The 27,745-nt window shown below is 45.6% G+C and overlaps 1 long non-coding RNA gene across 1 annotated transcript; it reads right to left on the minus strand.

The window, feature by feature from the left end:
* Positions 1–3,477: 3,477 nt before the first annotated feature.
* Positions 3,478–12,957, minus strand: LOC116441668. Its single transcript, XR_004239212.1, has 3 exons — positions 12,384–12,957; positions 5,006–5,204; positions 3,478–4,925 (listed from the first exon to the last, which is right to left on the minus strand). It is a non-coding gene; the product is annotated as an uncharacterized LOC116441668 (long non-coding RNA).
* Positions 12,958–27,745: the final 14,788 nt, after the last annotated feature.

Raw genomic sequence — 27,745 nt, forward strand, 5'->3', positions numbered from 1 at the left:
TTCTCACTCTTTTCCAAGAGGCCAGCAGGCTCCGGGGTTTGTAGTGAAGCTCCAGAAAAGATCTTTGTTTCATCTGCGCCATTGCTCAGAGCCCACAGGACAGCACTGCCTCCATAGCAGGTATTCCAGTGGTTTCCCAAATGATTTCATCGATTTCAGCATATTTCAAGGCATCGATATAATTCTCACATTTGGAGGAAAAATGAGATTTCCTTCTCTTCGCCCTGCCTCCCTTCCTGTGTCACATCATTGCTGCCTATCTCTGGGCTGCAGGAAAAATCCCTTGTCTCCAGGGACAAGCAGAGGTCTGAAGATCAGGAACAGCTTCCTCTCAGCAGCCAGTTCCCACAGGGAAGGCTGGAAGTGGGAGCAAGCAGGCAGAGAATAAAAAGCACCTTCTAGAATCATCTGGTCCCTGATGACCTTGGAACTCCAGGAGAGATTTGGGGCCTCCAAAGATGATTCCTCCCCCGGCTTTTCCAATGATGCTCACGCTGCTAGGCCAGGCTTGTGCAGCAGAGAGGAGCCAACGGAACTGATTCAGCTGCCACCAAATCAGGGAAAGCCTTTCTGTTCCCTCCTGCAGTTCCACGTGCTCATGGAAAGTTGACTCTCTAAGGAACAGCATTCAAGTGGTGGTCAAGCAGAGCAGATGTAGAAATGTCAGGATTGAAGGAATAGGGACTTCACAATTAGGAGTAATTGCCTGAATGCCACTCTTCCACAGGCCACAACGTCTCCCACCATCATTTCCTTCCCCAGCAACAAATCCTGGGCAAACTGGATTACATCTTTGTTAGGTTTGTCTTCCTTAGAGATTTGGAGGTTCCAAGGGGAAGAGAATTCATTACTCATTCATTATGCAGCCTATTACATTTTTTGCAGTGATTATTTACCCTCCTTGTTGAAAACAAAAAAACCCCCTCAGAACAAATAAAAAATACCAAACCACTCCTCTGACTAATGCAATTTTCCAGTGCTCTCCCACCTCCACAGATGAAGAGTTGTTTGTGCAATTTTAATTCAGCCCTCCCTGTGTTATGAACTATTACACACTATTTTTCCCACTGGGCCCCAGCCTTCTTTCTGTCTCCAGGAAAAATGATCCCTAATAGCAACAAGTAGACACTTGGTTTTCTCCTCATTTTTCTACATGTTACTTGATGCCTGGCTTTCTGCTCTTAACTTGATTTCTCATCTCTGTGCTGGTTTTTGGGTTGGTTTTGTTTTTCCTGGTGCTCATGACTAATACCCTGCTGCTTCCTAGCCCTCCCTGTCAATCCTCATTATTTGGCTTCCAATCTTTACCTCTGTTTATCTTGTCAGACTCAGGCTCCATGAAACCTGTTTCGTTCATGCTGATCTACTAAATTCCACTTCACCAGACCTCATCCTTGCACCGATACATCCCTGAAAGTGCTGTCTCCTCCCTCCTATGTCAGAGTCAGGCTGCCTTGCCTTGCTGGCTGCCTTCAGGAACATCTTTCAGCAGCCTGTGGAGCAGCAGCCCCATGGAAATGCCCCTGTGGCCTCAGTTTGGCTTCCCAGCCATCTGTCACCCCTGGACCAGGCCATTCCTTGCTCAGTGTTCAACCCAGTTTCACTCAGAGACTCTTATCCAAGGCCTGTTTCACCACACAGACTCTTCCCTGACAAACTCCAACAAGCCTCTCCCTGGCAGAAGGTGGTGTTACTGAGGTTTTATAATGTCTAAATTTGGGTTATTTTCACAGATGTGGCAAATCACATATCTGTGGCAATCACCTTCCTAAAGAGCAAGTCAATAAAGTTTAACCAACCTATAAAAAAACCAAATCATGTAACGTGGGACACACTTGGTTATGAGGAAGAGCTGAAGTGCTTTTGTTGAAAGTTAAAAACCCACGGCAAAAGCAAGTTCAGCCTGAGCCTGACACTGAGGGCAGGATACTTTGGTTGGAAAAGTTCAAATCTGACACTCACAAGCTACTGGAAAAGGGGAATTGGAACTCTCAGACACTGGGAGTGTGTCATTTATTGGCACAGGCACCTGAACTTTCTATAATACATTTCTTCAGCAGTTGAATTTCTTGGGACATGTCAGTATGTTAAGACAGTCTCTGCATGTGGCTTTTCCTTTTGAGATATTCTATCAGATATAATTTTTGTAAAAAACCAGAACCTGTTCCCACCTTCTGATCTCAGCTGAGTGGGAATGGCTGCAGCAGAGCAATCACCTCCAGAAAATTACAGGCAATTAATTCCACCAGCTGCTCCCCTCTCCTGCAGCTCTGTTTAGGAAACACTCAGCCATGTCAAGCTCTTTTGGGTATTTTTACACTGCTCAGAGCCAGGCCCTGTGGTTCTCACACCAACCTGCTCTTCTGCCCACATCCAGTGATGCTAGAAAGGATTTTCCTAAACCAAAACCAAAATCCCAGCCTTTCCTCTTCTGGAGAGAAGCAATGTAAATGGATTGCTAAGCCTGAAAGTCCATCACTGATGTTCCCAGGATGGGAACATTTATTTATCTTCTCCTGAGGTCACAGCTCAGCTGTGTGAACCAGGAACACTTCTGAGCAAGCTAATAAACCTGCAGTTAATACCCAGGGATTGTCTATGGGAGCAGGCTGAGTTATTCTTACAGTAACAGAAAGACAGGAGTGCAAATTATATTTAACCCCCAGGGAGCCCATTGAGCAAAAAATAGCTCTGGCTATGCTAAGGAACAGCAAAGTTGGGAGAAGAGCAGCCTAGCAATTGAAAACAGGCTTTGTGATTCCAAATTAATGTCGGAACAAGGCCTGGGCTCACACAACGTGGATGTCCTCTGTGGTCCCGGATGTATCTGTGACTCTGACCTGGCATGCAAAGCTCTGAGGTCTTCCACCTTCCACTTCAGTTCAGGCACAATAAATCAGCCACAGTCACGCACCAAACACTGAGAAAATGGTTAAGAGGTCTCCACACCCTATTTTCTCTGTCCTTTTCCTGACTGCTTGGAGCCTCCCAAGTCCCCCTTAGTCCCTTCAAACTAATTGCACTAAGATGTCCTGTCATCACAGAGAAATCTGCATGTTAAGCATCTGCAGGGTTTCTGCTCTGAGTTCTAGAGGGAGTCCCACGGCAGCACAGGCTCTGCAGCACATCCAGGGATGAAATGAGCCCTCACTCATCAGAGAGAGCACCACTGCTCCTTAGGCTTTGAGGGTTATGGATGTCGGGACATCATAACACACAGCTCCTTTAAGCCTAGCAAAGGCCTAGCCAAGTGTTGAAAATAATTTGCTTTAAGTTAGCAGCAATCCCTAGTGATCAATTTATCATCTCAATTCCATAAAATTTTGCCAGTCTTAGCATTCCCACTCCTTCCATGGGAATCTCTGCTCATTACTAACTGATATTATATGTATCTATATATGTGTTCTGATATTATTAAGACTGAGATTCATCACAAATCTACCAGACTATTCACACTCTGGTCAAGTCAGAGCCTCCTCTGCAGTAGCACCAGAGGCTGGACCATGGAGACACTGCACACACATGTTTTATTCCAAGTAATAAAGTGTACATGGAAATTGGAGAGCAGGGCAAGACAGCAGGACTGGCAGTGCTGAGCTCCTCTGAAGTTTCACAGCTCTGAAGAGAAGGTTTTCAAGGGTCCCATGTCATTCAAAGTGATGTGATTTTTTAATTGCTGCAGAAAGAGCTCAGCACACAGACCTACGCCTTCAGATCCCTGCTTTGTTCCCGGTCCCCAGGTATCATCAACACTGCCACGGAAGAGCTGTGAACTGGAAGAGCAGTGCAGACATTGAAATGGAAATGAGGATACAATCATCTCGCCTGGCTCCAGGAGCTATTACTTACCCCCAGTGACTTCTGAACCAGTGGAGGGCTTAACAGAGCAGGGCAGAAGCACTCGATTCTTATGGACATGTGTTTACCCTGCAGATGTATCGGGATGGCTCCAACCGGTATGGTAGGAAGGATGTGGGATAATTTATAATAACAAAGTCAAGTGTGTGCTGTTCCTCTAAACTCTGCTCATCGGCCTCAGATCCTGTTCTCCACGATGCTCAAGAGCCCTGCCTTACCCTCACGGATGCTGGAGTGCCTCGAACTCGGGCTGGCATTGTGGGAATCTCAAGAGAGGGAACAACCCCTTCCTGCAATGAAAAACACTCCTTGGGCAAGCAGAGATGCTCTCACTGGTGTCCTGGAAAATGGCTCATGCTAAATTGGACCAACTCTGCAAAAGTCCAAACAGCTTCAGCTGTTCCATGTGTTCCACAAATTCCACGTGAGTCACTCCCACCTGTTCCAGGTTTGGGTTTTCTCAGTGTCTCTGCCCCAGCACTTCAAGGAATGTGCTGTCATCCCCTGCACGTGTCACTCCCGCTTGAATTGGCTCCACTGCTGCCCAGAGTTCCCGATTCACCACCGGCTGTGCCTGCCCCTGCCCCTCCAGCATTCCCCTCCCGGGCTTGCCTCCCTGCTGCACTGTGCCAGGAGCATCCAGAGGTTCTCCTGCCTGGCTCAGACACACATCCTGGGGACACAACTCCACCCCAGTGTCACTTGCTGTGAACAAAAAGACTCTCACTGACACTGACAGTCATTTCCTTTCAGGTCCAGGACAGCTACCTCCCCATTTCACTGGTGACAGTCTGGTTCAGCTTTTATGTTGAATTCAAACCAGAAGTGCACTCTGCCCAAAACAGTTAAATCCCAGCTGTATTCACCTTTGCTTTGACTGATAAGGCTTCACATCATTCTAATCCATAAGAAGCTGCTCCAGAGATGGATCCATTGCATACAGGCTTTTCTTTTCACTTACGCAGGTGCCCTTTGATCCTGTGGATCTCTGTATTTAATTACGGGAGCTGAACGACGTTCATATCATATCTCCTGGTGCACTTTGCTCAGGTCTGGCTTTTCTTTTTCTGTTTGGGGAAGGAGAGTGCAGTTCTTGGAAGCACAGCTCTTTAATTTTAATATACTACAAGTGCAAGAGTAAGCTCACCTTCAAGTGCTCCTCATTGTCGATGCATGAATAAACAACTGGCAGGGGAGGGAGAACATTGCAAAAAGGTGCTTCTAGATGAATATGCTCAGCAGCCATAAAGGACCTCAGTGATTTCCTGGGGCACAAAGGCCTTGGTGGTACTGCTCTGCCACTTCCAATCAGCATAAATGTAGTACTTGACAATTCTCCTTGACTGCTGAAAAATAATAATAAAAAGATTAAAACCAAAACAGAACTAGGAGAAAGAGAAGTTTATGTTAGACCCCAAATTGGCAGTACAGAGCATGGAAGAAGAACTGTCACTTTGCAGTGAGTAGAACAGGTAAAGAAGTGGGATATAACAGAAAGTGAAGCTAGGAAAAATTCCTCTTATTGCATTTCTGCCTCTCTGTCTGCTCTGACTGAGAGTTTGACCTCTTCTAATTGTAGCCCAGATCATTGTGGGGTGCACTGACAGCAATGGGATCATGGCAGACTTAGATTATTGCACAGGCAGGTCAGGACTTGGGTCACAGATCTTCAGTGAAATGGACCCCATGCCAGCTTCATGCAAGCTTTCTACCATCAGAACACTAAGGATTGAGGATTTGGCCAAAGAGCTTGGATCCCAAGCTGGAGAGCTTCTCATTTCAGCACAGCAGCTGCACAGCGGAGTTCACCTTTGGGCAGGATCTTCCCGACCCCTGTGGGCAGTGCCAGGCACTGGAACCAGGCAGCCAGACACTGTTATCAGTGCAGCAGTGAGTACTCTGCTCCTTGGCTAATTAGCTGAGCTAGTACCCCTCTCAGATGATTTATTTTTAGACCTTGCCTACAGGGAACTGAGCCTTTAAGAGGCTCTGGAATGGGTCAGCTGGAACAGACTGTTACATTATGTATGTACCAGCTGTGCTTGGCAATATCCACAGGCTGGGACTGAGGCACCTGCAGGACCACCTTCACCTGTGCCTCTTACCTGGTGGTTCCAAGGCACCACTGAACAGCACCCTCCTTGTGTCACCCTAACTCACCACAGGGGTTTACAATGTTCCCTAACAGATAAAACCAAAATCTGTGTCTAAAATTAAGCTTCTGCATTAGCTATGCATGGTGTAGCTCATTAAAAATGGATCCTCCTTTTGAGCTCTGACACATACGTAGGGAAATATATTGCTCCATGCGCACAAAGTACTGGAATAAAATATCCATTACCTGCATGTCCCTGTTTCAGCACAGGACTACGGAATGTGGTGGTGGTGGTTACAACAGCAGATTTGGCTGTCCTGTCACAGATTGTCCCTGCTGCTGGGTTATGCTTATAAAACCCCTGGGAAGGTGGAGGAAGTGAGGTCAGTGAGAGGCTGAGTGTCCCATGGACACCAAGTCCCGGGCCATGGGAACAAGCCTTTGTCCCAGAACAATCCAACTTCGACTGCTGCTCCTTTGAAGGTCACTCAGAACAGGAGAGCAGCAGTGCTGGAGAGCAGCCAACTTCTGCAAGCAGAAAACAGTCACAGGTACTAAGGAGAGTTTTGCTATGGAATAATGAGCTCACAAACTTGTTCCTCCAGAGCCAACAAGCAGGACTGCGAGGTCATTCACAGCAGAGCCCTGTGCCACAACCCTAAAGGCAGAGGGCTTCTCACTCGAAAAATTCTCCATGCCCAGACATTTCTTGAAAGGCCAGCTGCTTCGTTATAATTGTTATTATTGCTACTGCTATTATGTTAACATAGTAATACTACTGTTACTACTAATATTACTACTAATAATAGTTCTGCCTCATTAACCAAATGAGGGCTGTTGCTCTCTTTCTGAACACATTGTCTCACACGGAGAAGACAATGCACTGGTTTATTGGTACCTGCTGCTTCTAATCCAGGTGTTTGCTACAAATTAAGTGTATGAGGGAAAATCACACCCAAATATTTTAGCAAACTATCTGCATGATGATAATGAAAATGGTGATGAACCAAGGCACAGGTGAAGAGAACTGGGAGTCCCAGGGACAAGGACTGCAGAATGTAATGCTTGTGTATCTGCTGTGGGTCCACGCCTTATTTAGAGGAGACAGACTTCTTACAACTTGTTTCTTAATATCTGGGAGTAGTGCATGAACCAGCATTATTGAAAGAAAAACAAAAAAAGTGTGCTGTAATAGGATTAAACTGTTTTTCAAGCTCAATTATCTGACTCACAATTATAATTTGCTACCAAGACAGCAGCAAAGCAATTCGTGGGATAGATGGCAAATACCTCCTCAAAAGGATGCATTCTCCAGCATGTAAAGTTGCAGGCATGTGTGAGCAAGCTGCACACAAACTAAGCAGTTTGGGCTTCACCAAAACATTTGTTTTGTACCTGTGATTTGGTCACAGAAAAGACATCATTTACCCGGTATGGTTCTTACATTAATCCTGCAGCCTAAGGCTCCTCTTCGGAGTAACTCGCTAGACAACAGGTCTGCGTGAACAAACACACATTAAATCCCTTGTGTACACGCCCAACATTCGCTCTCACCGAATTCTCTACCAAATCCCTTCAGCTGTAATTGCTGTGCTCCAGCCCCATCGCGTCATCCCGGGTGCCGCAGGCTCAGGGACCAATTAGTGACACAAGCCCCTGTCACCTAGGAGATGGGAAGGCAGTGTCTTAGCGTTGCCAGCTTCAGAGACTCTCCCTGAGACTGGATTTGGGCTCTGCATGACATTTCACCACACCGGCAGACTCCCAGGACAGCTAATTAAATATTATGGCTGGCCATAATATTGCCACAGTTAGCGTGGTGCCTTAAATTCATGAGAAGCTTTAAGGATTCCTACAAAGGAGGAAAGCAGCGTCCTTACAGAGGAAGTGCTGATGCTCCTAAAAACTGCCTGGCTCCCTGTCACCCTGTGGCTGGGGAGCTGAGAGGCAGGGATCAGCGATCTCCCCAGTCCCACCTGAATGCCTAAAGCCCATCATTCTGTTCTAGCAAATTCCTTCCTCTCTTTCTGATAAGGAGAACCAAATCTTGAAAAGCCTCTGCCTAGAGATACAGATCACGGTGACGCTGCCAGGATATGTTGCCTTTGCAATGCTTATATGAAAGGTTACTATAAAATCATGTAAATCTACGGTGTATTGACCCATTTCAGTGACAGGAGTAGCAATTGCTCCATGAAAAAGGTTTATAGCTCAGCAAAGCACCCCAAGTATGTAAAAAGCATTAGAAAATCATTCACTATTAATTATTTAAACAAAGGTATTTTTCTGTAATTTTGTATGGCTGGGATTACTCCAATTCTTAGGTTTAAAAATGAACAAGTCCACAAGTTCCCAATAAAACACTGTGGGAGAAGGTTCTTTTTTAGATTGATTTGGATACTCAGCAGCAGAATAAACACTGCTCGGATTGCCCACGTTCTACCTTGGCATTTTATTAATGTTTAATTGGCATTTGCAGTGAATAAATGTTTTAGTGTCTTCTCTGTATTGTTCTCTCACAAGAATAATTCTCGAGCAGCTGAGCCCAGTCTGTTGCACTCCCCATCTTCAGAGACATTCCACTGTCCAGAGCTGTTTCCAGGCAGTCTGCTCCAGGGAGGAAGGAGCAGGGAAAGAGATCAGTGCCAAACCTGTGTGCAATGCTCACCTTCCCCATGTACCTTCACTGCTTCTTAGCATCTACAAATTCAGATTAGGACTTTTTAATGATCCCATTGCTCTCACATCTCCTCTCAAATACTGGCAAATAGGTTTCACACTGAAAAATGTTCTTTTTGAGGAGAGTTGGAGGGAGATTGGAGGCAGAGAGAAGACTTCAGGCACAATTGCCCTGAGCTGTACTATGAAGGGGTTCTAGACCACCTGCCGAGCTCCCAGTGAATCTCTGCTTACTTACTGTTACATTTAAATAAAATCTTGGTCAGGACAGTGATCAGGACACCAGCACTTACTCTACAGGATGATTCCCTAGAGCAAATTTCAACCCTTTTGGTCACTGTGTCTGGGGTTTACTCACTTCATATCAGATATTCCTCACTTTCAGCCCTGGTCTGACCACAGTGTTTCACAGACACTCTGTGGTTGCACAAACCACTTCCCCTGTCATGTGCAGTGACAGCAGTTGTATTCACAGAGGAGTTCTAGTAGGAACTTCCATGGGTCACAGCTTAATCCCTGCTGATCTGTGCCAAAGAAACGCAACGGCGGGGCTGGGGCCTTTTCCAAAGACTGCAGTTTTGTCCTGCCCCCATTACTTACTGCGGAGGGGGAATGTGTGTTCAACTGGGGCTCCACTCCTTTTGTTAGGCTGGAGCCACTGACGCTGCAGTTTCATTAACTTGGGTCTCGCTGAAAGCCACGGCCCTCGGAGACAATTGGAACACAAAGTGCCGCCACCCGGCCGGATCCAACTGCTGCTGGCAGCACTTTCATTCACTCCAGCCCCACCCTAGAACTAAAGATTGACTGGAATAGACTTCTTAGTACCTTACAAGTTATTTCGATTTTCAAGTGTGTTCTGTTCCCCACAGTGGCTGCTGCTTTACTAAAGGTGCTGAGCATCAGCTGCCACCATGCACATAGATCATGGCACATGCCACGGGAATGTGAGGCTATTCCTGCTCCAGTTGCCATGGAAAATGACAGCACTGTGTGATGCTCCAGTGGGGCCATCTCAGGCTGCTTCACTGCCCTTCACGAGCAGTCCTGCAGAGAGGAGATGTGAAATTCCTCTATGGGATGCAAGGAACGGCCCCCACACCTTGCAATTGCAGCCTCAGCACTGCAGTTTGGTGACCCAAAGTCTGGGCAGGACACCATTTCGAGCCTGGGACTGGCTCTGGAAGCTGGTGATAAGCCATAATATCACATATTGCAGCTATTTTGGCTGAATTCCTGCATTATGGAAGGATGGAATTTATGAACTTGCCACTGGACTGGAAGCAGACACATCCCTGTGTCTCAGTCAGCTGAGAGCAACACAAAGTCTTAGGCTGCACATTGCAATTACAGCTGCTGATTAATTGTGAGGGGTTCCTAAAATTCACCAGCTCGCCCAGATAGATTAAATCTCACAAGTTCTGTTAAATCAGTGCTATGGAGATAATAACAAGGCTAATCACTTGCTGTCTTCATTCCACAGCAGAAATGCAGCAGCCTTGAATAATGAACCACCTTCAGCTTGTCTAGACTGGGGTTTCCTGCACACTGTGGAATCTCCCAGCTTTCTTTTCACATAACTCTGCCTGTCCAGGTGTGCAAACAGATTGGTAACTCACATCACAGAATGACAGACACACGACCCAGACACACTGAGCAGCACAGATCCCAAAGGAATTCCTGGTGACTGAGCTCTGGACAACAGGCACGCGTGTCTGTCCAGCTGATCCCTACCCACCATCCCGAATCACCTCTCTAAGGACAGAAAAATAAATAAATCTATGTTCCCTGAAGTTCCTCTCATATTTATATTCAAAAAACATGGACATTCCATTGACAAGACCTGCCTGGGAAGGATGAGTGTGTTACAGAGCAAACAATGCAGCCAGGAGCTGCCAGAAGCCTCAGCCACAAGTTTTGCCATTTTATGATCAGCTGAAGCAGTAGTAAACTGAGTTCAATGCAAGATCCTTCCCTGTGGGAGTGGCGAGGCCCTGGCACAGGTTACCCAGAGAAGCTGTGGCTGCCCCTGGATCCCTGGAAGTGTCCAAGGCCAGGCTGGATGGGGCTTGGAGCAACCTGGGATAGTGGAAGGTGCCCATGGCAAGGGGTTGGTCTCTGCCAAGCCAAATCATTCTGTGATTCTGCTGTTCCCATCACCTAAACCAGGACAGAGATTCCTAGCCGGTGCAAGGATGCTTCCAGGGCAGGATTGTGGAGTCTGCTCCAGTGAAACACCCTCTCAGGGCTGCAAGTTCAGGCACAGCCTGCTCTGGGCAGTTGCTCTGCTCTGATCCACATCAGCAGCCAAGGGCAGCAGGGTCTGTCTTGTTGGCACCTCTCCACTGTGCCTGTTTGGGCGGCTGTAGGCCGGGCTGCTGACCTGTGACAACGTAACCAGTGCTTTCATCCTCCTGTTGCTGCCTCACAGGATTTTTTAGCTGGCAGATGAATGAGCCAGACACGCTGGTAGCACAGCTCCTGAGGAAACTCCTCGTGCCTGAGTTCCTAACAATGCATCTAAATGTCACAAAAAGCCAGTGAACGCTCTGAAGACTCAACTGCACATACTGGGAACTTCTGAGTTTAGTATCCGCTATCAAAAGTCCTAAAATGTTGCCACATTTCAAAGATTTTACCACACGATTTTTAGCCTTGGGCTCACAAAATCTCTGATTGAAAAAGAGATGTAAAACAAGACTCATCTCTTTTATATTACACTTATTTCCTAAAACTCCTCAGGATACAGAAATGTATTATATAACAGGTTCACACTAAATGGCACTGATTTCTCACTAAACACAATAACCAATGAATTGATTTTACTGACACTCAATGAAAATAAAAAGATCTGACAGAGAGAAGTCATCGAACAGCTCCGAGCACAGGGAATCCCGGTGTGGTGCCTCAGAGTTGGTTGGTGAAGATGATCCAGGCACTCATGACACTGAAAAGGCACTACATGTGATGGCAACACCCTCTCCATCTTGTGAACTTGGTCTCCCATCGATTTTAATTTAGGCATTTTGTTCTTTTGAGGCATCTTGTCTAAAACTGGACTTTGCAAAACTTCCCAGTAAATTAATGCACTTTGGGGATCTGTGTGGGTTATGTAAGTATCTGATTAAATATAATGCTGAGCTGCTGCCACTTTATGTTAAAAAACCTACCCAGAGAAAGTGTGCAAGAGGAAATGAACAATTATCACAGCATGTTGTACAGGGGGGTGTTTTTGAGTTAAAAAAACAAGAATACGGGAGACAATCTATTGGGAAGACCAGTGGACAGTACCGGGAAATATACTGGAAATATATTAATAAAACTTGTCCTTCAGCCTCTTGAACAACTATTTTCTCTTAGTCTGGGGGGGAAATCCTGAGTAAATTTGCTGTTTTCTTACTTAACGTACCCCAATATGAGAAAAAAAAAGTAGACTTAAATCTTAGGCAAAAGCATTCTCTTCTCCCTCAAAAGAGCTTGCTCAGAGGGTTTGTCTTCATTAGCTGTGGAGAGCAGTGACATATTATTTTTGCATTCCTGTGGACTGCAGCAAATTGTCCCTCTTGGCTGTCATTGTTTCCTACGGAAGCGACAATGGCTCTCATTTATCATGAGCTGACACCACCGGGCACACGGAATTACTGTTCACACTGCAGCACCCAAAGGGACGGGGTAAATAAAACCCCCAGAACACCTAGCAACCAGCAAAAACATGAAAGGAAAAGTACAACTGGTTCGGAAAACGAAGTACCTTTGCATGAATCACAGTGGCTTCCACTTCTAAGCAGCAGCTCTGAAAGCACTGACGAACTTAAAAATCGTCTCACGGGATGCAGGGAAGGAATCAAGGGGCTGATGGTACCAGGGAGGCAGTAAAATTTCACCATTAGAGAAGGTTCTGATAAACACAGAGTTTTGTGGAGACATCAAAGCATGGTGCAGCTGCTGGTACGTCAAAGGAGGATTGTGCTGCCTCCAACAACCCCCTGGTGTCAGCTCGTGTTTGGCGTCACTGACACACTGGAATAAGCGAAGAGAGCGACTCCAGGCTCTTTTTGTGTCACTTGCTGCTGGTGGGATCAGTCTCCATGTTTTCCTGTGCAGGAGGTAAAACCCCCCTCCCGTATGGATGGAAGGTGTTTCACTGCAGGACGTGAAGGGCTCCTCCCCAGCAGGGCAGCCGACATCCACCTCAGCTGTCTGAGAAATGCGTGAACTTTTGTGTCCTCCCGCAGGAATTCTGGGGTATGCCTTGGCTATTTCTCTGACGTCTGGTTTTGATAAGTGATTTTCAGAGCCTACTGTCTCCCAGGAATTCTGCAGGAAGAAAGTGGGTGAGGTCATTCAGCTTTTCACTAAGTTTCCTTTCTCTGTTTTTGGCCGTTCTGGTGAACATGACCCTCCAGCGCTCGGGAATATTTCTGTCCCCTTAGGAGCTATCGACCACTCACTGGTTTTATCTGTGCACACACAAAAGTTCCATGCTGCTGGAAGGGGAAACAAGGTTGACATTAAGCAGGGGAACATAAGCAGCTCGGAGATGCAGCTGTGAGCTGAGTTCATTTATGAGCTCAAGTGCTGGCAGAGCCCGCGCTTGTTTCTCGGCCGCTCCACTGGCCCCTGGCCTGGCTCCGAGTAGCTGAAGGCCATGGAATAATGGCTGGTTTGTCAGCCCCTTTTATTCATAGCAGGAATACTCAGAATGAAGCAACAAGTAAAAGAAAATGCATCTTATTTTCTCTGCTTCACCAGCCCTCTGCCTCGGCAAATGTGTGACTCGCATACGGCTCTCCTCAGCGAGACTCTTCATATCAGATTTCATTTCTTGCTCCATGGGTTGCCATGGAGACGATGCTGAACCGCTGCTTTTGTAGGCCAGGAGATTTATGACTGCATCCCCAACCATTCTGCTCATCAGAGCCACACAGGATTCACTTCAGCATTATGGCTTTTTACATAAACAGAAGAGAAAACAAGTATGGCCTGCATTTCTCAAAATATTTTTCACAGTCAAATCCTGTATTTTGGATTTCTTGAACCCTATCAGAGTCTGTTTATATATATTACAGCCTATTTATGCTAAGTTACTGATTTATAAGGAATGTATAATTACATGTACAAGCTCCTGAGAGCCAAGGCCTGGCAAGAGTTAAGTGCCTGTATCAAAACAGACCCTTCTGCATTAGCCTTGTTCTTATCTTACTCATTCCAGCTTTTTCGCAGGCAGAGACAGTGGGATTCAGTGAAGTCACAGCATAAACACCCTCTTTAGAAATCCAAATCATGTGATTTATGATTAGGTTATTGTTTATCAAGCCCACAGGAAGCCTGGGTGCTACAGCACACACAAATACAAAGGGGAGCATGTCCCAGCAGCACAAAAGAGCATGTCGTTAATATTAATTGCTAGCAAATCTAAAGCATCTGACAACAAATCTTCCTATTGCCCAGACAGTCGGAAGCTCTGGGATAAACGTTCTCCTCCACCTTCCTGGATGCCATTAATCACACCGGATGCACATTGTCCCACCTTCCCTCGGATGGGCTCATTACCAGACTCCCTGGCATTGCACCAATGGCTAAAGGAGGTCTGTTCCTGGAACAGCTCCAGGAGACCTTCGGATGCTCTGGGAGCTGCAAGCAGAACTGAAAAATATGTTGTTATAATATTGTCAGGGAGCACTTGCAGGACATGGCCAAGGAAGCCCACGGGGAACAAACACAAGTGGCAGCTGTTTCTCTTGAGCTGCTCGAGTGCCAGACAGGGAGACCACAACACTTCCCACAAGGGGAAGTGGGCGCCAGGAGCGGGATACTGGGCTGGGCTCACACGTGTCACAGTAACACAAGGGTTTGCTGAGGGACAGTGCTCTGAGGTGGCCTCAGGGCAGCCCTTTGGCTGGGCTCAGCATGAAAACCACGTCAGAGGGATCATTTGTACTCTGCAGAGCAGAAAAGGCCTGTCAGATTACTTGGCATGTACCTGAATATTCCTTAGAGTATCTTTCTTCTTGTTTTGCAGTAAGTGTTTTACCTCTTCATGTGTCCCGTCCTCCTGGCAGGGCAGTTCAGAACAAGGGTTCAGCACCAGTTGCCACTACACCTTTACCAGCAGCTTTCCAGGCAATTTTCCCTCCATTAGCACAGCAGTATTACCCTCTAAACGAGCACAAATCATTTTCCCTGTTAATATTTAATGAAACACAGACTGACCCATTACACTGAACCACGACACATCCAGGCACAAGGGGAAGAAAACAAGCACCAAGCACAACTTAAATTATCTGTATCAAATCCTCCAAAACCGCCAGAAATTCTGAATTTTCAGCTTGAGGCATGGCATCAGCCCAGGTCCAGTGGTGGACAAGTGCTCCCAGCTGTCTGGAGGCAGGGCTGGTTAACATGTTTCAAGTGGGTCAGGCTGTCTCACTGATCACCAGGGAAATGTAGGCCACTGCACTTCCATTTGCACAGCAGCAACACGGCAGAGTTGTCAGAGTCACTAGGAAACAAACTCCTCAAATAAACCCTGAACGTGGAAGCAGAGCTGAAAGAGAGTAAATCTGTAGTTGGCATCCCTGTGATACAACCAGCAGCCCTTGAACAGATGCTAATTTATTGCTACGACATTGCTGGACTAAGGCTTGCATCTGCTAAAGGGTCTGGTCCTTTTGAAAATTATATGACATCCCATTAATATGTTGAGAGGCATCTATTATTAACTAAGTAATTAGATAATTATTAACCTCAAAAGAGCACAGTTTCTCAAAAAAAAAAAAAAAAAAGTCCAAATTGCCCTAAATCAAGTTCTCTGCTGCTTCAGCCAGACTGCTCCCTGTAACTGAACCTGCTAATTTAAGGACATTTATTTTGGGAACATGCACCATCACACAGAAATAGTGGTCCGTGGGCCCCTAATAGCAGCAAAGCCAGATCAGGTCCAGGAGTCTGAGTGTGATGACCTGGAGTCCTTTGTTAGAGCAACAGCCAGGGAATCAGGATACGCTGCAGAGAGGATCGGGAATCTGAGGTCGGCAGCTCCTCAAGGTCACTGTGGCTGCCAGGCAGAGAGGCTGGGAGGGAAGGAGCCCACAGAGGGAAATGGATCTCCTGCTCTTCCCAAACTGGCTGGCTCAATGAAGTCATAATTAACACGGAGCAGCTCGTTAGATTAGCGTCCATCCAGTATTGACACATATAGCCAAGGCTGTTAATATGCTGGAAGTAGTTAATTAGTGCTAACATGGCTCTGAAGATAGGGCAGACCTACATTCCAGCAGGGTGGGATGGAGCAGTTTTGTAGGAGAATGCAGCAGTTTTAGGTCAGTCATTGCAGAGCAATCCTTGGCTCATCCCTGGCTTTCACCAGCTGCAGGAGGGGAATGGCAATCCCTGCAGCTCGGGAATGCAAACATAACTTCTGGAGTTCCCACAAAAGTGCGCACACATGGATTTGTAGCTGTTCAGGAAGCCCTACAAGCTTGAGGCATCCCCGGAGCTACAACTTTCTGAGCAGGAACAAGGCACATTTAAAATGAGCACTTTTCTTTTATGTAGAGAATTGTTTGGTGTGGTAGAACTATAAATTGCCTGATGCCTGATGTTTAACAGCCAAGTCTATACAACTGAGGAGGACCTTATAAGTGAAAAATAAAAAATTAGATGGAAATTTGAGCTCCCAATTTTCATGTTGGAAGCCAGGGGTATACATTTATATATATTCACACCAACCATGGCAGTAGCTGCGTGAACAACATTGTTATCAGTTCTAGACTCTGGCATCTTTCAGGCACCAAAAGCATTATTTAGAGACAAGGTAGAATCCACATTGCTCAAAACCACATGTGAATAATGCCATTGTTGACATTTTGAGTGTGCATGTAGCTCCCATAAAAGCACTGAGCATTTTTTCCTCAATATCCAAACACCTGCTCGGAAGAACAAAACTGTTTTCTTAATAAATTACTCAAAAAGTTGAATACATTATGTATCCTCATACACCTGAGTTTTTCAAATGAATCTTCTATTAGAAGACATTAGTTCATTCCTCTGAGTGGAACTTTAGGCATCAAAAATCTCTTCAGGTCATGTAATATATAAATGTAAATATTCCAGTTGGGAGTCCTAATAAGTTAACGTTTCCAATAAATAAAAAAAACCCCAAGCACATGACTGAAAAGGAACACAAATTTGTGTCTCTGTTTTCCTTTCACAATAATCCAAGTCTTCCTACATCTTTGGCTTTCAGCACTCCAACATCTCACTCCATACCTGTCCAAGCAGTGCACAGAGAAGATCATCCCACGGTCAATACACAACCCTGAGACGCTCAAAGATACCACTGCAAACATTTCCAGAGTTAAAATGCCAATCCAGCCTATTTCCCTAAATGGAATGCGTGTGTGGCAGACTGATTTGATGTGTTCTTTATTGTCAGCTGGAGGAAGGAGCATTGCTGCAGTGATTTGAGTGGTTCTGCCTACTGTGTCTCACAGTTGCAAAGGCTTTGGGCTGCAGAATTAAAAGCCTGATGATTGCTCACCATTTAGGGAGGGAAAAGTGCATTTTTTATAGTTACAGACCAATTTGATCCAGAAGGACTGGCCTGGATATGACACAGAATGAAGTCTCTGATGACCTGTCTGTCCTTTTCAAACGGGGTCATGCACACACAACTACTGCAGGTTTTGTTGGCAGAGTACAGACTCCTCAGGAAGGATGTGGTGATCCCTCATTGGCTGCATCACCATCAGGGAGCTGTGCTCCAGTGGTGGTGGTTCAGAGAATCATGGATAACTTGGGAACTCACAGAATATTTTAAATTGGTGGCTTCTTGCTATGCCAAAAATACCCTCTTCTAGCAGCTTTTAACTTACCCCCCTCCCTGGGGTTTGTACCTGGACTTGATGCAGGGCCTTGGCATGGAGAAATCTTACTGATGAAGTTTGAAAATTACATTAATTTATTTGTGCAGCAATATGCAACCAGTTTGACACTTTACAAAGGAAATCCAAACCATCCCAAAATCCCAGAATTATGGGTTTGGTAGGTGCAAGGCATCTCTAAAATCTGCTTTAAGAGCCCAGTTTCCAGCTGAGCAACAAAAAGCTAGATCTGGTTAACAAAACTAGATGTAGCTGTTAAAATACCTCTAAGGAATTGGGTTAATAAGAGGGGGAATCCTTCTGAGCCTCAGCAGGCAGCAGCCCATGCAGCCAAGTTAGCAACATAACCCAGCCTCAGCTATTGTTTTATTGGATTCCTTTGGGGGGGAGAGTGGGCCATGGAGCAGGATGGAATTTTTATGCATATATGCATACAGAAAAGTCCTGTCTTTTCATCTATGTAAAGTCAAAACATACTGGAACCATAAATTACATCCTGGAGAAGTGTTCGGAGTTTGTATCCTTTTAAGGAATACAGCCTAAAGTTAGCACCCCTCTTCCAAGGTATAATCTTCCATCACTGTGAGATGCTGCTGCCTGATCGCAGCCAGACAACTGGCTCGGCACCAAGAGCCCCAACGTGCCAACATATGGAAACAATTGCTTCCCTTCAGATTGGAAATGACATACCCTGGGTGTGTGCACAACATCCTCCATCAATCACCCCAAATGGCTCGGTACTTGGACTTTAACTTGTTATCCAGTGGAGATCCCCAGAGCCTGGTGGGAAGGCCAGCAAAGGTATTTACACAGAGCAGAATGCGAAAGAGCTGCTGCCCCGGTCTGAGCCTGTCTGGACAAGTCTGGGTCTCACACAACAGCACAGATCTTGCTCCAGCTTCATATAAAAGCAGCTAAATCTAGAAGTCAGACCTCCTCTAGCCTTTTTTCTCCCCCCTTTACCTTGAAATAGAGCCACATTTGCCATTTAAAAGTACCTGCAACCCAAAAAGTTAATGAGAAAAAAAATCTCTGAAACAAAATCCCAGCTACTCTAAATAGAAGCAGCCTAGTGAAGTCAAAAACCAGCCTCAGGACTCCAGGAAATTCCCACACCTTGGCAGCCTCAGCAAGAGAAGTGAGAGGAGAGGTTTAAAGGTGAGTATCTGTCCATAGGTCACATGCTTTGACACCAGTGACAGCCTCTCTGTCTCAATGAAGCTGCCATGGGCCTGCAACACAGGGGAAATATCAAGAGGATTTTTGTTGAATGATCCAGAGATAGAGAAAGCAAGAATGCAAATTCTTGCTGAGAATACAAGGAAAGCCTGGTTCAAGGAGTTTTCTGGGCTCATACAGCAAAGGATGGTGAAGGAAAGAGAGGCAACTTCCTAAAGAACTGCTGCAACAAGTGAAAAGCCAGGAGGGATCTGTGTTTTAAATCAGTAAACACCAGTGATGGTGGCACTTTTGGAGCCACTCCTTAAGTATCCCAGGAGACTGGAACTGTGACTCAGTAGAGGTGAACATATATTTTCCCATTGCTTTCACCAGAGCCAGGGGTTCACCAGAATGCTGGAATTCTATGGGTGATGCGACTGATTATCTCATGCTAATGTGACCTCTGGAATTAGCTCTTCTACGGATTATAGGAAAAGGAAGGTTTTCACACAGAGGACAAGAGGCAGAAGAACTGTACTGTACAGGACACTGTACTGTACAGGAGACAAAGCAGCACCTGGGCTTTCTGCAGGAGAGAGGCTGTTCTGATGGTTAATGTCCTGTCTGGGCAACCAAGATAAACAGACTGAACCCCCATCTCTGTTCTGTAGCAACTCCAAGTTCTCTCCAAGCCTCTCCAAGGCAGATTTTCCAAAAGCACGTGAAGATGCAGACAAGCACCATGGAGGATCTACAAACACCTCTCTGCAGGCTGGATGCTTATCAGCACCTGTTGGTGTCCTTTGGGTCCTGTCTGAGGGAACATTACAGATGTCATTACTCAGATCCAGCCAAATTCTGCCTTCAGGCACAGAACATTTCCATGCAAGTGAAAGAGAGCAGTGAGCTCATATCCAAGGATGGGACTGAACCCCAAGTAGAGTAGGAAAAAGGATTTGCTGTGTGACAAAAATAGGCCAAGTGCCTTGTCACATCTGACAAATGCCTCAGATGGCAGCAGGGCACAGCTTTGGGGGACTATTAAAAGAGTTCCTATTTCCATGGATCAACTGATTCCTTGTCACAGGTAGGTTGGTGGCATCTTTCTCACTGGCACTAAAAATGGGTCTCAGCATCAGTGGGCAGCAGGGAATTAACCATTATTATTTCCTCATTCCTAATGTTTCCATCACTGTCATTTGTTGATGAGCAATTCCAGGCTGGATTCTGCAGGTCACAGAGCTTTTTATCCTCACTTACTCACAGGAGATGCTCAAATCCGAAGAAAAAATTTGCAGCCATTTACAACAGAGGCTGCCAAATCAGGCGCTTTCTTGCTGAAAGTGGGATGTGATGATCTGCCTGGGTTTAGATGTTTCCAAACATAAAATAAAATTAGGTCAGACCTGATTCCTAAAGTCAAGGGCCCCACCGCAGACAAGGATTTAGGTAACAGCCGTGATCTGCTGCTAACGAGCAGTTAATTTGTGTTCCTTTCTTCCATTTATCGTTTGTAAATAGAAAGGCCATATTAACAACTAACACTCGAGAAACCCCTTCAGTTGTGGGTTTTGTGTGACTCATCACAGTTTATGTTCACAAAACAGCTGAGGAGAAACCAGCTTGGCTTTGCTGCAAGGAAAGCAGAGTGCCCAGATGAAAAGACCACGGTCTCTAACTCATTTCAGTTTGAAAAACCAGAAGTGGGCAGTTACATTTCCCAGCAGATACTACTCTGGTGCAGGAGAAATATTTGTTGGTCTGCCCCCGGCTGGCAGACAGGCAGTTGTTGGGTGTGTACCACACAAAGAATACTTTCATTTTTTGGCACGGTGCAGCATTGCTGAAATACCAAAGACCATGGCTAATTAAGTGGAGTGATGGAACAGAATGATTTGATGATAAGATTTAATTGGTATGAACGTTCACATAGAGGAGTTACTGTGTCTGTCTAGGAGGAGCAGACACTCAGCTCAGGGGGGCATTGCTCAACTGGAGCTGAGGGGTAAAGGGCACAGGGGTGCCCTGTGCTTGCTCCCAGTCCTGGCACTCCAGCAGCAATTTAGGGAACACTGGACCAGTCTCCTGCTGTCACAGTGGTTGAGAATCACCAGGATCAATCATAGTCCCTTTCCCCCACACTGACTGCTGGGGAATGGAGTCACAAGGGAGCTCCTACGGAACCTGAGTAGGGATAGGACTGCTCCAGACGCTTCGCAGGAGCACAGACCAGGAGCCAGCCATTAACTCCCTAAATGCTGGTGCTTTCAGCTGATCGTTCTGATTTTTCAATAATAAAAGATGATTATCTTAACTTTCTAAACAGCCTTGGATAAGCCACTCATTAGACTGATCCTTACTCCACAGCTTGGCTGACATCACTCAAACAGGTTCCCCCAGCATTCCCACCTGTACCTGCATGGAAGTTTTCCACAAGTCTTCAGTTTGGGGCTCCAGACTAGACTAAACTGGCAGTGCTGGAGTCTCTAGGGATACAAAGTTCCATGAGGCAAAAAATCACTGCTCAAAGCACAGGGCAGTAACCATAGCCATATTAGGAGCAGTAAATTGGTATTGCCAAGGGGAAGAGTTGGCCCTTCAGAGCATTCTCCTTCCTTGGACATGGACAGATGATCCAGCATTCTGTTACAGGCCACTTCCATTTGCCTTGACACAATGCCAACACCAAACAGCCAGGAGAACAGAGCCAAGATCTTTCCTAGAAGAGCCCAAAAGATTTCCCGCAAAGAAAGAAGAGATTTGTCACGAGGGAACAAAGATTTTGTGCTCAGCATATGTTTAGGTCACTAAGTCAGCAACACCACCCATGGAAGAGTCACAGGCTTCGGGATCCTCCAGATAAAGGTAAATACAGAGTATTCATGCTCCAGATTTCACTATTACCTCTGCAATGACTTTTGCTGCAGAAAGAATCAGAAAAACAAAAATAATTCCTTGATTATATCTCTCACCCTTCTCAGTGTTCAGCAAAATCTGTCATGGTTCTAAATGCGGCCCTTTATTTTCTACTATGCAAGCTTGACTACACAGAGTAAATCTTAAAGCATGGTTTCATAACTCCCATTTGGCTGTGAATTCAGTGCAAGAGGGTCTGCACAACTAAAACCTTGCAGCAGTTGGGCTGTAACAGCAGCCACCCTGAGCACCAGGTGACACTGGATATAACAGAACATACACCTATGAGTTAAGATTGTCTCTGATTTTCCTTTCTGCTAACACTTGGCAGGGATCCTCTGATGAGCCAAGAGCACTGACTTACAGAGATTTGTGCCTGTCTGTATCATGACATTACTGTCTGTGCTCCTTTCCTTCACCAGGAGGGAAAAAGAGCCAACAACTGCTATTCTCTTTCCCCTCCCACCCTGGAGGAAAGAAAGCCAGCACATGATAGTTCTTGCTGCCACATAAATGATTTTCTTCTGATGCTGTTTCCTCCCTTTGCTGCCAGAGACCTGGGGAGCTCCAAGATCTGCCCAGTCAGCATCACCTTGGCTTCTGTGTCTTGCAGAATGAATCTGCTTCATCAATTACTCAAGAGCCATGAGCAAACAGCTCTTCCCCTCCTTAAACCAGGGCAGACAAGAAACTGTCCCTCTGTTCAAGGAAACATCTCCCCTTCTTCCTCCTCTCTCTCAATTTCCATAATTGTCAAAGGCTTTTCCCTCCACATCTCAGATTGCTCAGAAGTTGCCAAGTAGGGAGCCCCTCTCTCTCAACTTGAAACTCTCAGTTTCTACGAGTGCACAGAAACTGAGCAGCTCAGAGCATTGGAGGAAAATTATACTTATTTCAAATGCATCAGACTCGGGTAGTTGGGAAAATACATTGAGTTGTTAGAGTATAATCTGCTGTGTTTCCAAGTGGTTCTTGGCATTAAAACAGTGACCCATAGGACAGGAGTTTTTTAGCTGAAGACAATGCAGTTCAGCCATAACACTGGCCTCCAAGGCTGCTGCCGCCACCCTGCTCTCCTGGAACACCCTTTGGTGACAGCAGCAGGCTCAGCTGATCCTCTCGGCATAGTCAGCAAGGGTGTTGGCTCCCAAACCAGTTGCCTCAGAATAAGTACACATGGAGTGAAGAAATGCAGGATTGCAGCTGCTCTCCAGCAAATTCTTCTTGCAGAAACAAGCTGCAAGTGATGAAAGTCACAGCAGCAGCAGTTGAGGGTGAGTGGCTGATCAGACAGTGCTCCCAGGCCCCCCAAGGGACACCTTCACTACTCTGCCAGCCAGGCAGCTCACCTGCTACAGACATGCTTTTAGATGAGGCTTTCCTGCTCACCTAAGTCTGATTTTATGGAGCACTTAGCTCCCCAAATGCCCTACTTGCAGGGAATAAAAGGCCAGTCAGTCATTATGCTGACAAAACACCCACAAGAGGGAGAGAGCCTGTCTGAGCAGTTGGTTAAAAATTGGTCTAGACTTGGTCTCATTCATTTGCTTTAGAGATGGCTGGGAAAAATGACACGAGACTGAATTTTACCTGCCCTGAGACAGCCCTTGTGGCTCTGTGCTACCTGTGCTGTTCAGCCAGGGGACACTGCAAACACTTGGCCTCCCGTGGCCCAACTCAGTCAAACTCTCTCAAAACCAACAACTGTACCTTCAAATAGCCAAAGGGAGGCTCTTCCAACCTCACAGCCTCCAGATGTGGAGCTTTTAAGTAGAAGTATTTCCTCATGTGGTAACTCCCAAATGTTTGGTTTATCCATGCCAGAGGAAGGGTTGTTAGTGATATAGGCTTATACAGCAGGTGAACTGTCAGTTTTTATAGCTGTTTACTCAGGATGGGGGAGAGAGCCAGGAGGAAATACCTCAAGTGACATCAGCAGGGTACTTTTTAACATGTACTGTTACAAGGAGTCAAAAATCATCTCTCACACAGGTGCTCCCCATAAAGTATAGTTTGAAAAATGTACCTTTTTTCCATTGCTGAATATAGGCAAAAATGAACATCAGAACTGCTAAACCCGTTGGCAGAGAGCAACTGATTGACAGTGTCCACAGTGCAATCGAGCCAGGTAACATCCAGTACTGGAGAAAACTTTGAGGGTTTTCACGTGCTGCCGACTGAACTCAGCTGGCAAAGCCAACTCAGGCCGGTGTCTGGATCGGTTCTTCGGGGCTCTGCAATTCAGTGCAGTTTAATGACACTCGTGGGACCTTAAAGCTCATCCAGCCCCACCCCCTGCCACGGGCAGGGACACCTCTCCCATCCCAGGTTGCTCCAAGCCTTGGCCAACCTGGCCTTGGACACTTCCAGGGATGGGGCAGCCACAGCTTCTCTGGGCAACCTGCGGCAGGGCCTCACCACCCTCACAGGGAAGAATTTTCCCTAATACCCAATCTAACCCTGCTCTCTCTCAGTTGAAGCCATTCCCTCTTGTAATACTGAAAGAGGATGTGCAAATTGTTCATACCTGGTTTGTTTTGGTGTCTTTTGCTCCCCAATAGTATAGCTGCTCATTTAGCAGCCTTACATTGGAGCTAATTAATCCTGCACAATGTAATTGGAATTATCGTGCCACTGGTGAACATGAGCAGCATTTACTTGGGAGAGATACAAAGTCTCTGTTGGCAATCCTTGTGCCAATATTAAACATTCCATCACTATTTGGGCTGGAAGAAAAAGAAGACAAGGAAGGAATTTTTACACCAATAGATGAACTCTACTCACTGATAATATTTAAATATGTTCATACCATTATGTACTGGTTCAGAAGTCAGCATGCCCTCAATGATATTATTGCTTGCTCTAAAACCAGAACAAGGAATAATCTAGGTTTAAGTTTCTGCAAATGCCAAAAATTAAATTTTGTTCTCATTCACGATAATTTTCTTCTACTTACTCCTGATTCATATGAGGGAAATGAAGGTCAGGTTGTACAAAAAAACTGCATTGAAAATGACTCCTTGGTTCTCCTAAACTAAGAGTATGACTCATTCACATCTACCAATGGATCCTGAAGGCACAAAATTAATTCCTGGACTGGGCTGCCTATTTTGAGAGTTTGATGTTTTGGTGTTTAATTCCTGATTTAGTTCCGTGATTTTTTCCCAGATCAGGCCATGGTGCCAGCTCTCCCAAGTGCTAATGACTTGCTGATTTCAATGGTTTTGACTGCTCTTATCAGCTGCTTTGGACACTGATTAGCTGAGGACTCTATGCCTCATCAAATACTGCTTTCCTGATTTGCTTGCCAGGACTTTAGCGATCTTTCCCAGAACCCCCGATCGCCTCTCTGTGAGCATTCCGAGATGCTCCTCAGTCTCCTCCTCCTTGTCCTTTGTCCTGTCCCACCTCTGATCACACCACTGACACCTTAATAATGCGCAGTTACCACGGGCTCCCCCATCCTCTCCTCTGTGCTCTGTCACTTGGATCCGAGGCTCCTTTGCAACAGAAACCGGTTAGAAGCAATTAAGTGCTGAAGTTACAAAAGGAAATGGTTCTCAGTTACAAAACATTCACCAGGCAGTTCGGTCATTTCGAGACAACGGCGAACTGAACTTATATCACGGTGATAAACCAGAACTGATACTGTGATCTACAGTTAATGTTTAAAAAAGAAATGCTCTCCATCAGGGCCAAAGGCTGTTTTCTGATAATCTTCTCACGGTGGAGACTTCTCCCATTGCCTCCTGGAAGAGGGGGAATCACATCTCTGAAAATTTCCAGTCTGGTTTTATTCTGTGTTCCAATTCCATTTACAAATAAATGTCTTTTATAAGGAGATTTTCTTGGACTTGGCAAAGATGTTTTTCCTGTCTAGAAAATCAGGTATATTAAAATCGTTAGAGAGTTCAGGTTAACTGTTACTCTCCTTTCCATTTGTTCAAGAGTTCTAAATGAAGTCATAATGAAATCTTGTCACTGGGTCAAATGACCTCATTAAATGAGACACTTCTAAGAACATTAGACACTGCCCAGCATTTTTTCAGACAGGGACTGCAAGACAAATGGCCTTTTTCCACTGGAATTCAGACATTTTTATATCAGAAATTTTATACTTCCAGTTGAGGCACAACCCTTTTTTATTTTCCTGTGCATGTTTTGTCACTGCTGAGCGTGAGCCCTTGGATCCAAAATGCTAATTTTTGCACCTTTCTCAGGCTGCTAAACCTTATGTATTCCATCTTTTATACATCTCTCTTTTGGCTGGCAGTTAACTATTGTCCATTGTTCTGCACTTCTCCTAAAATCCTGGATGTGCCCAGAAGAACAAACACTTCCATAATGGACAGGGTTTTTTTACAACTTTGATAGCTCAGGAAAGGGAAGCTTTTCCCTGTATGGAGTTACTGGATGCTTGATGCTTTCCAGGATCCCTCCTTGGCCCCACACAGAAAGCCCATAAGAGCATCTCTAGAGGATCCAGGGTTCGCCTGTGGACACCACTTGCCAGATTTGGGGATTTAACAGGGCCTGAGTTTCCCCTACAAAGCTAAATCCCCTTTAAAATACCAGTATTAGAAGTAGGCATGACTTCAGAAAGCCAAAACAGGGTTATTCTGCAAAATCAAGATTGAATTAAAGTTGATGACATCTATCTATTATTTGGCCCTGGATATTTCCAACTACACTTAGAATACAACAGCAAAAAAAAAATGCAAAAAGAGGGATTCCTATATTTTTCCTAGCCAAAGTTCCCAAAAGTAGTTGATTTGCGTGAAGTAATTAATGTTATTAACATTTATACTTCTGCCAGAAGAGGCAAGACCTGGGGTACTTAGAAAAAAACATAAAAGGTCTTATGAAAACCTCATTTGTAGAAGAAATAAGGGAGGAAGGAGCTTAGCTTTTAATCCTATAATGAGGGACTCACTAATGAAAAAAATTCCTTTAGAAGGCTTTCCCAGGAAATACCTCACTTCATAAGATTAATCTGTATAACATCCCCATCTTTTGGATTTGGAAAGCTCTTTGAAACTCTGTTTATCCAGCCTGGGAGCGGCTAAGTTGAAAAAAAAAGAGAAAAAGGAGAAAAAAAATACCAAAGAGGCAGTTTGATAGAGGAAGTCCATTAAGAAAGGTATCTGTACATAGGCTAGAGACATCCCTGCTCCTTCCCTGGCCTGAAACACCTGGAACTGCACACAGCTGGAGCTCAGCTCCACATGGAGCACTGGGCAGAGCCTTCCACCTTGGCTGTGAGGAAACAGCTCCTGAAAGGGTCTGTTCCTGCAGGCAGAGAGGAGGAACAGGCATTGATGGAGATAAATGGCCTGGACAGAGTCTGTTTCTCCCCCTTCAGCAGTGTGGGATGGAGTCTAGGACAATCCACCTTGGGTTGTGTGAGCTCCCCATTCCAGTTTCCAGCTGGTCAGCTGCAGTATCACTCCATAAGGAAGTCAGGGAAGTTTTACCTTCCCGCACCCTGCTCAGTGTCTCCATCACCAGACACTTCTCAAGCAGCCTGTGGGTGCTCACAGCCTTGGAAAAACAACAGATCCAGAGTATTTTTCCTATAATTCCAGTTTACACCAAAAAACTACTTACTACTGTTTCAGCTCCAAGCAGAAGTGAGCTGCAAAGGAAGAACATGACCTCCAGGGTGATGTTTCTGCAGCCAGACCCAGCTTCCAGAGCCTGGGGAGACACGTCACTGTGACAGGAACTAAGACATACACCCATCCCCAGTTTAAATTACCCTTTTGGAGGTTTCTTCTCTTGGGACTGGATAGCTTTAGCCCATATTTCCTTCAGAAACCTCATTTATTCCTAAGAAATAACTTACCTGAAAAGGAGGAGGGTTTGGGGTTTACATTTACAGCCAGCACCTGAAGAAAGTGACCCTTAATGTGTCACTGGAGCCACTTAACCTGATCACAGGTGGATTTAAGTTCTTCAATGGCAGATTTGCTCCCCCCATGCAGGATCCCAAGTGAAATGTTTCTGCAAATGTAAGAGGGTGCACTGCAGAGATCGAGGAAGGCACAGAGAAAACTGTCTGCTGTACCTGTACCAAGAGTTAAAAATAAAGGAACTTGCAAAGTTTGGTACCTTGCAGAAGGATTTAGGCCCTCTTGATTCCTGAAGAGAG

The sequence above is a fragment of the Corvus moneduloides genome, chromosome 3, assembly GCF_009650955.1.
Source record: "Corvus moneduloides isolate bCorMon1 chromosome 3, bCorMon1.pri, whole genome shotgun sequence".
Taxonomy (NCBI): Eukaryota; Metazoa; Chordata; class Aves; order Passeriformes; family Corvidae; genus Corvus; species Corvus moneduloides.